At 50.1% G+C, this 9,528-nt stretch overlaps 1 long non-coding RNA gene across 1 annotated transcript; it reads right to left on the minus strand.

Annotated features, from left to right (window-relative positions):
• Positions 1–1,623: 1,623 nt before the first annotated feature.
• LOC127673384 (uncharacterized) lies at positions 1,624–4,202 on the minus strand. The gene is made up of 2 exons (XR_007975149.1): positions 4,061–4,202; positions 1,624–2,322 (listed from the first exon to the last, which is right to left on the minus strand). It is a non-coding gene; the product is annotated as an uncharacterized LOC127673384 (long non-coding RNA).
• Between the last annotated feature and the right edge of the window lie 5,326 nt (positions 4,203–9,528).

The raw sequence follows: 9,528 nt of genomic DNA on the forward strand, positions 1-9,528 counted from the left end.
TCAGCCATGTGGGTCTTAGGAATTGGATGCCCACTTCTCTGGAAAAGCACCCAGTGTTCTTAACTGCTGAGCCATCCCCCCCCCTCCCCAACACACTATAATTTTGTAAGAGGAGGTTTAGGAATCCAGAAAAGTAGGCACTGAGGTAATGTCCCAAGCCACGTGCTGGAGGAGTGGCCCAGAATCTGGTCTCCTGGCACCCCCCATTGCAGAGCTTTCCGAGTCCATAATCATAGTCTGGTCTCCATCCACCCCAACTGATCTCCAGTCTGAGCTCCTAGGCGCTCCTCTCCTTTAAATGGCTGTCAACTGCCTCTGTCCAGGAGCGCACAGCATCTTACACCCAGACCATGTGTTATTCAACCACAGGTTCATGCCATGCTAGGCACACAGGCTCCGTTCCAGGTCCAAAAGAAGCTATGAATGTCAAGATACACAGCCTCTCACCCCACCAGCACTGTGACACCCCCGCCCCCCAAATCCCCAGAGGTCTGTCTGTAATTGAAAGAGGTGACCCAGTAAGGATGCAGTCCTTCAGCATGGCAGATAGCCTCTGGGAGGAATGATGGTTAACCTGAGACCTAGAGGCATAGTGGATGTGGGCTGACGCAAGGCTGTGGGCATCATGGGGGCCAACCAGGGTCAGGGCTGGGGCTTCATTTGACTTACAACATATTATGGAGGGAAAGCAAGGCAGAAACGGAAGGACTCAGGAAGCTGCCTGCATGGAAGACTATAACCTACAAGCTAAAATACTCCCTGTCCTTCCTGAGGTGCTTTTGGTCAGGGTGTTTATCCCAGCAACAGAGACCAGAGTAGGAAACAGACTGAAGGTCCCAGGAAACGGGACAGGCAGAGGCAACCCCTGGCTTAGATCCATCTTTTCCAAACAAACAAGCAAACGAGCGACCCAACCAGACACTTGGTGAACTTGACTAGCCCAGGGACTCTCGTGTTGATGCTTTCTGATGTTGACACTTGTGTTAAGATTATGTATGTGGGAAAGCATACCGAGCAGTGGATAGAGTGGTGAAGGTTTTCTCCAATGGACCAGGAGAAAAGCGAGTTCCTTGACCTGAACCGGCCAGTCAGACGTCTCATCAATGCCTAATGTTTTATTCAGAGTCATAGAGCAAAAGGCCCTTTGCCTAAATCATTTCTGTCTTGTGGAGAAAGGAATTCAGACTTGGAGACCTTTAATGAAATCGTTGGGGGTCACACAGCTAGTGATGGAGTGAGCTAGATTTACTGCGTCTATTTTCTGTGGCTTGAATGAGATTTAAAGAAGCCTGTGGTACTGAGACTTCAGTGTGGAAACAATGAGAGAAACTCAGGGCAGGGATATGGATCGGGAACTCAAGCAGAAGGCGTGGACCAATGCTGCTTAGACCATGTATGTAATGCTACATACTGACTTGCTCAGCCTGATGCTGCTGCTGCTGATTATATGTAAGTACACTGTAGCTGTCTTCAGACACCCAGAAGAGGGCATCAGATCCCATTATGGATGATTATGAGTCACCATGTGGTTGCTGGGATTTGAACCCAGGACCTTCAGAAGAGCAGTCAGTGCTCTTAACCTCCGAGCCATCTCTCCAGTCCTGATTTTTTTTTTTTTTTAAAAAACTCAGGACCGCCCATGGTGTGCTGGGCCCTCTTACATAAATCACCAGCCAAGAAAATACTCCGCAGATGAATCTGATGGAGGGACTGGGACTGGAGGTTTTCTCTTCCTGGGTCTGTCAAGTTGACAACCAAGACTGGCCTTCCAGGAAAGGTTAGCATCTTCAGAAGATCCTTCAGGAAGACAAACCTGAAAACTCCCAGAGGTCCAGCGACGGACAAACAAAGTTAATGAAGCCAGTGCCGCCGATGTACTTCCTTCCTGGGGAGACAGCCCGCTGCGTTCACGCTGGGCACGCTGCTTTTCTTACTTCATGGGGACCACTCGAACGCTTTACTTGGGAAAGAAAGATGCAACACGGCATCTAACGGAACCCCTGATCTACTGACTCCGCACCATGTTTAACTTTATGGCCCATCAGAGGCTCCTCATGAAACTGCTTGTTTTGGGTGAAGCATCCACTTAATATTCAGGTCCTCGGTTGCCTTGGTAATTGATGGCGAGCTTAAGACTCTTGTTTACTTTGCGCGCAGAACCAGAGGGCTGAGTCGATTGTTTTCACTCCAGTTCACGACGCACTTTATCATAGACTCCTGGACAGCCCCGCTCTCTAGTGTAGTCGTTTATTCCTGCGTGGTTCTCCCTTTTCATAGACAACCATCCAAGCACATTCAGTGTATGTCATTGTCGGCCAGGCTCTGTCAAAAATACAGTGTTTAACAGACCCGTGATTAATCGAACACAAAGTCCCATGGATCCACTTGCATTCTGTCCGTCTGTCTGTCCGTCTGTCTGTCTGTCTCTGTCCCTCCCTCTGCTTGCCTTCTTCCTTTTACTTTTTCTTTCATTTGAGGCCATCCTGGGAATGAAAACCAGAGCCTCGGCCCAGCGGTACCGAGTAGCCTTGGTCTTGATCCGCTACTGCACCATAAGCGCTGTATTCATGATGCTACCTATATGTGGTGGCTGTTCCTTCTGACTCTAGCTGGGGGGCTATCCCTGTTTGTACCCACCTATCCTCCATGACTGGACACCTAGTGCAACAAAGAGACTTGCAGCAAGCCTCCTCATGCATGGTGCCTTGGAGTGTGCCAAGAGGATTGCTTAGAAATGCATTCCTAGGGGTGGCATTGCTGGGCTCTGGAAGTCTGGGACTTTGAGCTGACAGTGTTCTACTCTCAAAATGGCTGTGCTCATCTACAGGTTCTGAGCAGGACCCAGGGATTCTGATACACCCACATGCCAGCCACCAATTGGCAATATCCAGCTCCTTCATTTTAGCCTACTGGGCAGGTGCACAGAATACCGGTGCACTTAGCAGTACCCCTGCAAATTCTAGTGATTCCAGCTGTCTCCCCCCATTTCCCTCCGGGTGAGCTAACTGCCTTTCCAGTCTTTTGTTCCGAGGAGAAGAGAGGCGCTATAACCTTTCTGGTTTTGTTTGTGGGTAGCCGGGGATAGAGTCCCAGGCTCCTGCACGCTGAGTTCCACCCCCCAGTTAGACACCACTCCGATTGGTTTTGACATTGCATGTGTCTTCCCCCAGCCCGAGAGCCATGTCCTTCTGTGGATGAACTCTTTTCCTAGGACATTGTCAAGGCCATGAACCTGTGAGGTTTTGTATCTCAAGTGCCTCCCACCTCAGGGCCTCCAAGATCCTCTCTGGAGTCAGCCACGCCCACACTGGGAGTAACTGTTCCACTAGGAATCTGCATGTCCTGGCTGGTGGGGGGCCTACTGTCCCAGATTTAAGCACAGCCCCAGAGTTTGGTTTCCACCCCCCCACCCCCCATCTCCCCACCCCCTACCTCCCCACCCCCCTTACCCACGTCCCTGGCCTTGTTATCTTAACTCCAACGCAAGGATGTCTTGCCCATTGTCAGCCTTGGCAGGACTGTCTGCTCTTCCCTTGACTGGCTCAGGCTACCTTTCAATGCTCATTTCCTCAAACACCAAGCCAAAAACTCGGATAAATCTAGGCCTCTTTGATTTCTTCCTTTCTGCATTTTTATCTGTGGTGAGAAACACGCCCATGCCATTACCAGAACATCCGGTCTTCAATTATCCCCTGAGTGCTTTGTTCCCTCCCAGGGACTGCTCTCCAGTTTACATTTCTCTTGCTCAGGGCTCCAGGGTCAGGGGTCCTAGAAGAGACCCAATAAATACCCTGCTCTCCAAATTCAATCTGCTGCCACAGACTGTTACATCAGCCCCCACACCTTTTTAAAAACTGCATCCCTTCCTCTATGACCACACCCCGGCCTGGCTTTCATCCTCGTGAGACAGACTCCAGGCTCTGACAACCTTCTTGAATCTTTGTTCTTCCCGCCTGCCTCCTCCCCAGAGAGCGCGGAGAGGTTCAGGAGAGCTGTGGCTGCTCTCGGAGGCTGAGTTCATGGGTTCAGAGGCACAGTATGCCCCATGGAATCCACTCACCTCAGGGGCAGGGCCCCCCTCGCAGCATCCTCATGTCTGTGGATATAGGTATAATAGGGTTCTGTAGTTTTGGGTCTGCAGCACCCCTTAAAGGCCTATGTGCTAAATACTTGGTCTCAATTTGGTGCTGTAGGGAGGTGTTGGGCCCTTTAAGGGGTGGGGCCTAATGTGGGGTTTAGGCCACTGGGAGGAGCCCCGCAAGGGGAGAGTATGAATTTATGCTATCCTTCCTTGGCTTTGTGGCTCCCATGTGAGCAGCTTGCCCTGCCATGACAGGTTTCCTCACCGCAGGCCACCAGCTAGTCAGGGGCGACGATCGCTTGCACACTCTGGAAGCCACGCAATCTTTTTCTTCCCTTTAGGCTGATTATGTTTTGTTACAGTGATGAGAGACGAAATCAAGGTGTCCCCAGGCCTGTGCTGCCTCCAGGGGACAATCTGTTTTCTGCCACTTCCTGTTTCTGGCGACAGCTGCATTTTCTGGCTTGTGACTTATGAGCACAGCATCTTCAAACATCCTCGGGTTTGTGATTCTGCCAGCCGCCAAAACACCATGCACTTCCTGCTTATGAGAGCGTGTCCTGTTTAGGACCCACTGGCATCTCCTCACTATGGGAGTCTTAAAACTTAATCCCCTGCGCCCACCCCTTTGTCCATGGGAGGGGTCGTAGATGACGTCACCATGGCGAGGAAAGATTGGCAAGAGACAAGCAAAATGACGTCTGCAGGATGTGCGAACCTTCAGAAATGATTTTCTATGTCCCCAGACAGGAAAAAAAAGAATCCTCATAAAAACAAACAGCAGTGCTGTTGAGTATGTTAGGGGAAAGAAACCTTATACACCGCTGGTAGGTTGTGTATACCACTGAAGCCACAGCGGAAACCAGGATGGTCATTCCCCTGCGTCCCAATAACTGAAGATACAACTGCCACTTGCCTGTCATTGTGGCAATGGCTTATAACCCCAGGCTGGGCAGGGCAGCCAGGAGTTCTTTAATGAAAGGTTATTCAGACAGCCCCACTGAGCAGCACACCCTTAGAAGTGAACCAGGGTCAGAGATTGGACTTTCTGTATCTTCTGTTTTCTTAGTGTCCAAGGTACTGTGGTTTGAGGGAGTGTATTCTGAGTCTGACAATTCAAAAAGCACAGAAGTTAGGGGCTGGCCATTTGGGGAAAGGGACAGTTTTTAACCTATTTTGCCACACACCCCTCTGTCTTTCACAGACTCTAATTAATTAGCATGAGGGCCCTTGGTTGCTAGGCCCTGACTGTGTATCTGATCCCAGATGGGTGGATGACATTCCATTACCTTCAAACCACTGCTCCAATTGTGCCAACAGCATCTTAGATCTGCCAGTCAGAAAATTGGGAGTTTTGCCCTAATGAACTAATCTCTCCATTTTAAAACTGGTGAACTGAAATTTTTAAAAAGGTTTATTTATTTATTATCTGTAAGTACACTGTAGCTGTCTTCAGACACTCCAGGAGAGGGCATCAGATCTCATTACAGATGTTGTGAGTCACTATGTGGTTGCTGGTATTTGAACTCTGGACCTTCAGAAGAGCAGTCAGTGCTCTTAACCACAGAGCCATTTCTCCGGCCCCCAAATCCTATTTAAATCCCTTGCTTTGGAATCTATCTTGACATAAAGTCATCAAAACACCGGGAAGGAGAGCGGTGGATCTTGACCATCAGAATCCATGGGCTGGAGGGGTTGCCCTCCGCCTCTGCTCCAGAGTTTGAGGGGGTCCATCGAGCACAGTGAGAATCTGTGGGTCTCACATGCTGCTGCCTGTGCTGATGAGGCAGGCCAGCCTAGGAGCCCCGCTTTGGAAACCAACTGCCACAAAACCCGGCTCTGCTGTGTCCTCAGCAAACAAAGCTACGGAGGTTGACCACAACAGGTGTTTCGTATCTGCTGCCGCCAGAGCGCAGCTGGCTGTCTTGTTATGAGATTCAATTGGATATATATATATTTTTTTTAAATGTCATTAATCACAAGCTTGTGGGTCAAAAGCCACCGCCATTTCTTCCTTTGTCGCCCATCCTCTGGTTAGCCCAGGGGCCTCTCAGGTCAGCAGGGTGAGCACACACAAGCAGGGTTGACATGAGGGCTACCTTGTAGTATGTGTGATTTTCATCCAAATCACATAATTTTAAAGATTTTGTCCTCCATTTGTCTATCCCTTAGAGGTCCCCCGACCTGCTGTGTGCCTAAAGCTTCCCCGCACTTTCTGGTTTTCCCAAGGTGGGGGACCCCAGGGCCAGAGGGACACACCTCATTTTGTCTGATTTTATCTATATAAAGACACATCTGCCAATGGCCGCTCACATAGCCTGAATAGAGGGCACACCATGCCCAAGGCTATGAATTCGTTTCCCAGTACTTGAAATCCATCCCCGACATTCATTCTTCCAGACTCCGTTTAGAAACATCTGCTTTACCTTCTGGAAGATTCCACTGGGCAGCCTGCTTATCCGTAAGAAGTTTTAGGAGAATGAAGTCCGTGCCACCTGATTAGGTGGCTGAAATTCTCAGGTATTTCCCACCATTCCATATTTCATTCAGGAAATAGAACACCAGCCTGGACTCTGCTAGGCCTGAATAGATGTCGCCCCAGATGAATGTTTTAATCTGATGTCATAGTGTTAGGTGTCACTTTGATACATCCCGACGGGGGACTCCTCACTTGGATTAACCCACGGACATGTCTGTGGGAAATAATCATTTTTATTACAGGATGGTCCAGCCCACTGTGAGCAGTGCTATCCCAGGGCAGGCATGTCTAGGCTGTATAAGAAAGTAGATGAGCCAGCCTGGAGAACAGCCTTCCTCTCTGCTTTGGTTTCTTCCTTGATTCTCCTCAGTGATGGACTGAGTAACCTGTAAGCCAAAATAACCATTTTCTCTCCAAGTTACTTTTGGTTGTACGAGCTAGGCTAGCTGTGTGAATTTAACTTATTTTTTCTTCAACTTCTGACATTCCAAAGCCTCTGTGGAGCGTAGCATCACTTATCCAACAGATGCAAAGAAACTGCTTGTAACTGTAGCCTCATCCATCGCGGCTGCACGAAGCAGGTTCCGGGACAGAGCCAACGTAGTTCCATCTGCCCCCGCGGAACTCTGGACCTGCCCTTCCCAGTAATCTTTATTGCCTCTTCTCTCCTTCACTTTTGGCTCTGCATAAACCTGGCCACCGACCCATTGCTGCACCCAATGGCAAAACCCTCAACTCCCCTGGATCAAAACAAAAACAAACAAACAAAAAACCAGAAAAGAACTTGGGAAGCCCTAACATCCGGGAAGGCGACAGGAAAGTGACGTCCGCCAGGGGGCGCCCTGGCCTTACCTGGACTCTGCAGGCCGTGCTTGCAGCCGGACAGCAGATGACCACGGCCCAGAAGGGCCTTGATGGACAGGCGATGAGTGTGTCACAGAGTCACTAATGGCCCCGTCATCCGCCGCTCGCCGGAGGAGGAAATGGCCCTGCCCAGGCATCGATCTTGCAAGCGTCTGAGCAGGCACTGTGGTTCCAGGAAGGCTGCCTGCTCCTGCAGAGGCTCTCTGGTGTCCAATCCCCAGGCCCCGCTCTCCCTCCCTCCCTCTCTCCCTCTCTCCCTCCCTCCCTCTCTCCCTCTCTCCCTCCCTCCCTCCCTCCCTCCCTCCCTCCCTCCCTCCCTGGCTTGCTTCAGTCTTCCTTCCTTCCTTCCTTCCTTCCTTCCTTCCTTCCTTCCTTCCTTCCTTCCTTCCTTCCTCAGTGTTTCTAACCCTAGTTTACTGTGTGTTTGTGTGTGTGTGTATGTGTATGTGTGTGTGTGTGTGCCCTCCATAAAGCCATCTTCCACAAGGCGCTTGTAACCATAAGCTGGCATCTGGAAGCATTTCTCTGAGTTCTCCACAGATCGAGGGCAGGAGGGAGATGGGGGCGCTTTCTGTAACCAGCTTCCGCCTTCTCTACAGAAGCTCGGGGGTGGGGTGGGGGTCTGAACAGAACAGGTTCCCTGGAGGAAGTCTGGCAATCCTGGGCCCACCCTCTTGCTAAGGCTGATCCTAGTGCATGAAGTAGGTGCTTCGAGCCAGGTTGTGCTAGGAGCCTTCTCTGACAAGAGCAGATTTAGTGGCGGGTCAACTCCCTCCTTCCACGGAGACAGGCTTTCCTGTGTCCTTCCACACCTTGCCTGGGGAATGCCTCCTAAGGAGAGAATAAGAGAAATCAGCCCCTCACCCGGTGAGAGACGGAACAGGAAAGGCTGCTACCACTGCTGTCCCGGAGTTTCAAGGTTCATATTCCTTTGCGCTTGAACGAGGGTGAGCCTAACCTGCGGGGGGAGCCATATCCCCCCCCCCGGCTCAGCGGGAGGAAGGCATTTCAGAGCTCGATTAGGCCACCGAGGCTGCCCCAATCAAGCAGTAGACTGCCGGGTCTAGCCTGTTCTTTTCAGTTCACAGGACCAGAGACCGAGGTGGAGGTAGAGGCAACCTGCTTTCTCCCAAGCCGGTTAAGGGCTTCTCGTCGCGTTCATCTCCCTATGTGCTTACATGTTTGTAATCAAATACATATAAATACATCACGAACATTGGGTAGGAACACCCTAAAAAGCGCGTTCGACCTTAATCTCTTCGCGAGTCTCCAGTGAATTGTGGTGGGAGAATGTGATACCATTCAGGCCCCAGCAGAGGCCTAAATAAGTTTTAGGCATATACAGCCACATGCTGCAAAACGTGAAGGCTATCTTTATTTCATATGTAAACAAACCAATTTCTGTAAACATTTTTCCTAAAAGCAGTTGTTGAAGAGAAATATCCAAATGCTAGGTACACTGCCTTGAGTAATTGTTTTTAAGTCGTGTGCTTGGAGTTTTGTTCAAGGAAAAATAATGTGTGAAATTCACTTCTTAAAGCATTTGATTTATAGAAATGTCTGTCTTGGAGATCAATTTTTCTCTCCCCTATCAAGTCTTACAATTTTTTCCATACCAAACCTTTCCAAGTCAAGGTTTAAGCTGGAGGGTGTAGTACAGGCAAGTGGACACTAGGTGGCGCCCTGGGTAGTGGCAAGGATCAGGCAAAATGCAGCAGGCTCTGGATTTGGTTTGAAGGAAGAATGTCTTCCGTTCCTGTTGACTGAAGCTTTGGGGTTGGAGCTTTGCAGTGTCAGGACCTTGCCGCAGAAACGACCTGTTTAGATTATCTATTTGTTTTCTAGGCTATTGTTTGATCCAGAGATTTGTCCCCTCTGCCCAGCTTGCTGGGTGAAGTGAGGGTAGGTCTGTAGCTGATTTGCTTCTTGAAGTGCTGTCCAGAACAGGTCGGCTGGGTCTGGAGTCAAGTTTGGGCTTGGTCACCAGCTGCTGCCTCCTCCGTCTTTTTCGTCCATTGAAAACAGTTGCGCCCTGCACTGGTTCCCTGCCCAAGCTCCACGCGTCACCACACAAGTTGGATTGTCTTCAACGGTTCCTCATTCC

Source organism: Apodemus sylvaticus, chromosome 22, assembly GCF_947179515.1.
Source record: "Apodemus sylvaticus chromosome 22, mApoSyl1.1, whole genome shotgun sequence".
NCBI lineage: Eukaryota > Metazoa > Chordata > Mammalia > Rodentia > Muridae > Apodemus > Apodemus sylvaticus.